Source organism: Crocodylus porosus, unplaced genomic scaffold (assembly GCF_001723895.1).
Source record: "Crocodylus porosus isolate Cpor-Errol unplaced genomic scaffold, CroPor_comp1, whole genome shotgun sequence".
NCBI lineage: Eukaryota > Metazoa > Chordata > Crocodylia > Crocodylidae > Crocodylus > Crocodylus porosus.
This window is the reverse complement of record NW_017728931.1, coordinates 140,423,187-140,430,969: the sequence shown is the minus strand read 5'-3', so window position 1 is coordinate 140,430,969 and position 7,783 is coordinate 140,423,187.

Genomic DNA, 7,783 nt, shown 5'->3' with positions numbered 1-7,783 from the left:
CCTGTGCCGGTGGCCGTGGACTGACCGGAGTTGCCCCGAGCAGCTCTCAGGGGTCCCGATCCCTCCCAGATCGCTCCGTGCTGCGCCGCTGGCGTCGCATCCTGGCTGCTTGCCTGGGACTGGGGACCTGAGCTACCTCATGCAGCTCCCAGAGTCCCGGCTCTTTGCATCCGAGGACCTTAAACCATATTACAGGCAGGAGCGAATTAAACTCCTCGCTGCCCCTGTGAAGGGTTTAAGCGCTATCCCTGTCGCAGGGAAATTACGGGGCTTGTTCGTAGGTCACAAAATCAGGTCCCCAATGTCAAGACCTGACCCAGACTCCTCAGACCATTCCCTCTTCGGTGCAAATATGAGCTACTTTTTCACTCTGGGGTCCACCCCGTGCTAATGTGAGTCCATCGTCTGGTATCCTTCCGGAGGAGGCTCTGAGCTTTGTTTGAAACGAGAGCCAGAAATCTGAATTTGGTACTTGCTGCTGCACTGGCGATGCCCTGGGAGGGTGGTTCTCAATCGCGCTGGACTCGAGCCTTATTGGACTCAAGACACCCCTCCATAGCTTTAGTGAATCAGCGGCACCCAGTTTCCAAAACTAATTCATTTATTACGGTACTTATGCCCTGGCAGAAGGGGTGGGCAGCAGGGGCAAGCCTGAGCCTGTGCTTCTCTGCTGATCTCTTCACACCTCAGGGCACGCTTCAAAGCATGCTAGGGTGCCGTGGCATCCTGGGTGGGAACTGCTGCCCGAGGGCAAAGCCTTGGCCTGGGTTTTTCCGCCCTGGCATGCAAGCGTGAACAGCTGAGCCCATTTGGGGGCTTTTTGCTCTGGGAGTCCAGTATGCTTGGCAGAGATGCCAGCTGCACCCTGCATGTGGCAGCATGCCTTGGGTTTACGTTCAGACTCTGCGCGTATTCTGGGTCCGCTCCGTGAAAGCCCAGTTGTGACCCTCTGCCCTTCTCTCGGAGACCCGAGGAAGGCTACGTGTCCTTCCCGACTATACAGTGGGTCCGGTAAAAAATGTCACCAACAAAAATCCTTGCCGCTTGCATTTTTCTTTGGGCCTTCACAGCTACAGCCTGTGAATATGCTATTCAGCATGAAGCCTCTTGTCCAGTGGGAGCGGATCCGTCTTTTGCGTTCTTTGGTTTAATTCACTCCAAAGTCGGGCCGGGCCGTTATCTCCCGCACGCCTGGTGCTGTCAGAGGTTATCTTCCGGTGTTACTGATAGTCATCCTCTATTATAGCTATGTAACTAGGAGATGAGGGGAAGAGCTACGGCATCAATCAATGATAATTCACAAGGGCTCACCTGATTCAGTTGGGAGCTAATGCAGTTAAAATGCATCTCTTGCTGAAAAACCTTTAATGACCCTCAAATGCAGCTTAGGCAACAACTAGAGAGCTAAGATCCTCTCTAAGGATCCCTGGCTGTGCTAAATGCATTAGCTGAGAGAACTCTGCCAAAGATGCTAGGCCCAAAACTTCACTTTTAATAGTCCAATTAAAAGGTCATCTTTATTCATAGCCACTGCACGTTGGTGTCTGATAGCCCGCAGCATCGCCTGGTCAATGATGTGGTATTGGGACAGCAGATGGTAAATATTGGCCTTTTCCTAGTAAGCAATGCATGATGGCGATGGTGCTGGAAGAGGCAATGCTGTAGATGTCTGCAGCTCCGGCAACAAAGCAGCAACTCTTGCCGTTTCCATCTGATCAAAGCCAGCCCAGCTCAGGGGCTGAGTCATGCCCGACAACTCCTGTGCCCCTCCTAGGAGGGCATAGCTTTTGGGGTGGAGGAGATTTCCCCCGCTTAGCTGGTGGCAAGAACCAAATGAAACAGGTCAGTCATCCCCTTGGAGCCTACTTCACCGTGGGCCTGACTCAGAGTTTATTGAAGTCAGTGGAGAGACGCGCTTCGGTGCACCGTGTCCCTCGGTTCATGGCTGGGCTCTCGAGCACCGCAGCACTTTACTCCAGACCACCCAGGCGGCAGATTTTGAGGTCGCTGGCTTTTCTCTGGGCGGTCTAAAGAAATCCTGTGGCGAACGGCAGACGAAACTATCCCATTTTGTAAAGTCCTCGTCCTCCCCCTTTCCTGCTCCCCCGAATCTTTAGGACGGTTAATTCCTAGCAGCAACTCTGCAATCCTTCTGCTGTCACCTGCCTGCCCAGACCCTAACCTTGAATGATACACATAGCAATCCCAGGAGGACTCCTCCGATTGATTGATGCCTATCCACGCTGGTGAAGGAGGGAGGATATTTACTACTCAGCAGAGGGCCCTTCAGAAAGATGTTTTATTAGGGCTCCTTACAATACAGGAAAATGCAATAAAGAACAGAGAGACAAACTAAGTGAGGTAAATATACCATACCTCCTATTGGGTCATCATAACAGCTGTAATATACAGGCGTCCGGACTCGCATAGGTCACTCCTTGGCCATCACCTGAAGAAGGGAATAGCTTCTGTTTCCTAACTGATATATTGACCCAATAAAAGGTATTATTACATTGCCTATCGCCGCTCACAATGGGGAGAGCATTATACAGAGAGCGATTGCTCCCTTCGGAGAGCTGCAGAGAAAGAAAATATGCACACGTGTGCGTGATGGATGGAGAAGGCGTCTTTTGTTGCAGAGGAGGAAGAGCTCCAAAGATACTGGCCCAATGGTCCGGCTTATGCAGGGGGGCTGAACCTGCTGTACACGGTCCGGTCCTTGCTTTTTACCTCTCGTGGTGGCAAAAGCTATTCTAATTGGAGCGGGTGCCATGCTGGCAGGGGCGGGGAAGACTGAATATTGCACAGACCTGAGGCATTTGGTTCGGTCAGTGCATCTGAGACCACTTGCAGCTGTGACTTGACCAGGCTGCGGAGCTGGGCTGGACCGTGCGATGACCTGCGTGTATGTCACTGGCTACTGCAGAGCCCTCACACCCGCTTTGTGCTATAGCCCACGGCCGTTACGTTGCAAAAGGGATGCAGGGGAGTTAGGAAAAGGAAGCCAGTGTTAAAATCCTTCCCTCCTCAGCAAAGCGTTGCAGCACCAAGCGTGCAGTCCCACGGAGACCTGTGCGATTCACATGTCGGTGCCGCTGCCTCGATGCAGAAATGTCGGGGCCGGTTGTGCAGCTCCGGTTCCAGATGTCATCCCCGGGTACTTTGCTGATCCCCCCCGGGCTGTCATCTGTGTCCTTACAGCAGTGGTTCTCAACCTCCTTAAACTCGAGGCCCCACCTCGGTAGACGCAAGGCGCCTCTCAGAAAAGGCCAGCTCTTAGCTTTCACTAGTTTCTCGACTACAGAAACGTACTGGAGCAAGTCTCTTGTGGCGAAGAACTCAGTAAGACCACAAGAGGTTTTGACACTCTGGATTCCTATTTGAAATCTCCGGGTTTATCATGTGAATCAAGCATAGGTGTTTGCACACTCGACAGTGCTGCACGCTTAAAAGGACCTTGCAGCACCCTGGCGAATGCGGCACCCTGGCTGGGAATCATTGATTTCAAGGTACAATTCCCTGCGTGACTTTTGTCAAGATCTTTGTTTCCCTTCCCGTACTGTCATAGCCACACTCTCTCTGTGCGACCTCCTCTTCCTGCCCCTGTCTCCTCCTCCCTGGGCTGCCCAGTGGGCCAGCTTCAGCAGGAGGGTGCTCTGGGGAATATCCCAGGGCCTGGTGCTTAAGAAGCTTTGCTGGGAAAACCAAAACCTTTGATGCAGGAATTGGCTCGGATAGATGTCTGTGCCATGCCAGGTACTGATCTCATCCAGGCTGCTACGTGGAATTATAATATAGCTCATCATAGTCCGTGCATGGTGGAAGAGAGCTGGGATGTTCGTTAGAATTACAGGGATGTAATTACAGGAAGAAGGGATGTTCATTAGAATTATAAAGCCCCAAAGAAAAGTCTTTGTCACGCCTGCAGGAGAGAAGAAAAACTTTGAAATACACCACGCTTGCTAATAGTGCCACGTACGTTGATAGTGTTCCCTACTCTGCAGGAACCTAGGGCCAAGCTGGGAGTAAATCCTTGATTGCTAACCTCTAGGCCAAGTGGCAGAGGGTGCCCTTGTCCATGTGGCACCGTCGTTGAGCGCGGCCTCCTGTTTGACATCCGCGGGGCATCTGCAAGGGGCTGGAATCGTTGCTTTTGGCACTCAGCCCCCAAATTATTCATGATTCCCCCATCACCGACATGAGGTTGCGTTCGGGAACGCAGTCCTGCCAGCCCTCTTTTCTGCCATCCGTCCCGCATTGTGGATTTCCAGGCACGCCCCGAGGGGTTTAGCTGGACGTGGCTTTGTTGAGGTGTGTGAATGCCACCGGGCTTAGCAGCGGCCGCTTAGTCGGTGCTGGTTATCTCCTTCGCCAAAATGCTCCTTTGGAAACGTCAAATGGCGCTTCTGAACTGGGATCCAAGAAAGTGCCGCAGTGAGAGAGGAGCAGGAGATGCCATGCAGTTCGAGTCAGAAGCTTTTGTGGCCAAATGCATTGGAAACAGAGTGGTAATTAGGAAGCACGCTGCGCATTTCCAGCTCTTTGCGCCTGCAGCAACTGAGATTGCCCTCTCCCCTGATGTGTGCACACGCACATGCACGCACAAGCACACACACACAGGAGGTAATAGCAGGATTCATTTCCAAACTGCTTTCCCTGTCCCACAAATCCTGGAGTGATCAGATTCAAGAAAACACCTGTTGCTAGCCTGAGAGCAAGTGCTCTGGATTTCCACAGCCTGCAAGGTGCTGACGACCTAGAACAGGGGTGGCCGACCTTGACCTGCAGCTCCAGAGCCACGTGCGGCTCTTCAGGAGTTAATATGCATCTCCTTAAGTCTTTACGCAAGCACATGATGACCAGCTCCCATTTGGTCACCCCTGACCGCTGCCATTTGCAAGCTGGTCGCCGTGTGCTTGTGCAAAGATTCAAGGATTTCATGGATTTCATAGACATTCGGGCTGGAAGGGACCTTGGATGATCATCGAGTCCAGCCCCCCGCCCAAAGGGGGGTCACAGGATCCCAGCAAGATAAGCATCCAATTTGCTCTTGAAGGTGTTCAATGTAGGTGCTTGAACCACCTCCGCTGGCAGGCTGCTCCAGACCTTGGGGGCTCGGACAGGAAAGAAATTCTTCCTTATGTCCAGCCTGAAACGGTCACGGAGGAGTTTGTGACCATTCAATCTTGTCATCTTTTGGGGCACTCTGGTGAACAGATGTTTCCCCAGATCCTGGTGGTCACCCCTGATAAACTTATAGGTGGCCATCAGATCACCCCGAGCGATATACGACGTCAATCTCTTCCCCCTCGTCCAGGCGATAGGTCACCTGGTCATAGAAGGAAATGAGATTGGTCAAGCAAGACCTACCTGCAACAAACCCGTGCTGGTATCCCTCAGGATGTTGCCATCGGCCAGTCTGCTGAGAACGGCGTCTTTGATAATCTTTTCTAAGACCTTCCCCAGGATAGAGGTCGGGCTGATGGGCCTGTAGTTGAAGTAGTTGAAGGAGACGCATATTAACTCCTGAGCAGCGCACGTGGCTCTGGAGCTGCAGGTTGGCCACCCCGACCTAGACCATATTGCTTTTGCCCCATGCCCCAGGGGTGCAGGGTTAAATCTGCACCCATTGGAGAAGGATGCTTTTTGGCACTTTTAGGAGTGCCCATCACTCGGGAGCTCCCAGGCACAGCCAAAAAGGGAGGGGAAAACCGATGGTGCTTTTTCACCGTCTGGGCCAAGGTTGCTGTGGGGACTTTCAGTCCAAGTTCCCACGTCCCCGTGGTTGTTCCCCGCCGTCTCTGCAGCAGCTTGGGAGCACGGCTTTCGAGCCGCACGTCAGCCCCCCCGCTCCCACTCTCCCTATGCAGCAAACTCAGAAACAAGACAGCGACGTTGCTTTGCGGGCGCCCACCGCAGCTGCTCTTGTCCCTGCCAGAGATGGAGAGCGGGTGCAGGGAGCACAGCCAGGGTTGTGCACGTATCTTGGGCAATGCACGGAGCACAGGTCACAAGCGGAGCTTAAAAGCGAACCAACGCTGCCCGGTATCCCTGCGCAAACACCAGCCGTTCACTTCCTGGGCTTCTGCCTCGCAGCTGGCCTCCTCTGCATGTGAATCTCCTTCTTAGTATTAGAGTGTTTTTCTAATAGAGCAAAACATTCAAGCTGATGCTAAAGCTTTCCGAGTTTTTGCCGGCCCTGGGATCCCACCTCTTCGCCCTGCGGAGGAGACGCTGATGGCCTATCTGCAAACCCTTCAAATGAAGTCACCCTGTCTCCTCCTTTGAAGAGCTGACAGCAAAGGCTGAAGAAATGGGGCTGGCTGCCAAGAGTGGAGGTTGGGCCGACGGGAGGTGAAGCCGTGGTGGCGAAGAATGGAAATTTGTTTTTAGGTGTAACGTCAAAAGATCCTTATGATCTTGTCCAGCTATGTTTCCTGCCGGCGTGTATCACAGCCTACTGCCTAGCGCTCTTGGATATAGAGATTACAGAACAGTGTGGAGGCCTGGTCTAAGCCACAGGGTCATTGCAGTGCTTTTATTTATGAGCTTCCTGAAAAACATTTGGAAGAAAGCAAAGAGCTTCTTGCAAAAACCTTCTGCTGAAAGCAGCAGGATGGACAGCTTGGCATGCGAGCACGCCCAACACGGCCGTCTTTCCTCCCCACCCCGGCATCAGCATGCTCGCCCACCGGCGGCCTGCATTGAGAGTGCTACTCCCCACTCACAGCGGGGTAGCAAGGGGGCCGTGCGGCGTGCTTCTGTGGCATGTGTGATATGATTTAGGCCAAAGGGAGATGCTCCAGGACCTCTGAGCCTCGGGGCGAGAGTCTCCACCCAAGTAAACTGTGGCTCGGTAGGCTATGTGAGCAGGCTCGGCATGAGTAGATCCCCAAGACATGAACTTTGCCATGTTTTCATGGAAATGTGCTGAAATACCCAACAGGCAACTGCAAGCAGGTGCAAGAGAACAGGCCAGGATGTTTTAAGAAGGATTTGAGGAATGGAAAGGGGTTGGATCCTCAAAATGTAGATGCCTATAGCCCGTGGTAACACTGGACACAAGTTAAAATGAGACGGATGCCTAATCTGGTCCTAACCAATGAAAGTATCAGGAGGCATTAATATTTATGGGCCTGGAGAGCTGTATGTGGTGTAAATGATGAGTATGTGTAGTGAGGCTTGACGCGTATGGCATGAAAGATGGGTTTTGGGAGGGACGGTCCAGGAAGCTGGAAGGAAGACTCCTTCTTGTGCCTCTCCTGACTATCCGGCCCCTCCAGAGGCCAGGTGAGAGACTTCACTTCCTTTGTCTTTACGTGTCCTTTCCATCAATTGGAAACTTTAATTTTTATCGTTTTTCCCCGTACCCGTCCTGCATGTTAAGATGCAATTGCCCTCTATGCACCTGCCTCCAAGGTCCTCCCGCCTCGTATCATCAGCCTCGAGCTGCAGTCAGGTTGGGAGGATGCTCTCGATCCCCAGTGGTGCAATTCATTCTTAAAAAGGCTCCACCGTTGAAGCCTGGGGTTGTCAAAGGAGTCCAACACGTCCCAGGGGGGCTGGGAAAATCCCAGTCCGAGCACTGCACAGCCCATGTGGGGCCCCACTTTGCACAGGGGGAAATCTGGTGGGAGATCCAACCACATGGTGCATGCAGCCACGTGCCCCTGCAATGCTGACGACTCTGGTCAGGCGTCGTGCACTGCACTGCTTGTGGGGATGTGTGCTACCACCCTCTGCTGCGGTGGGAGCCCACCTTTTTGGCCTGAAATTCATAGAT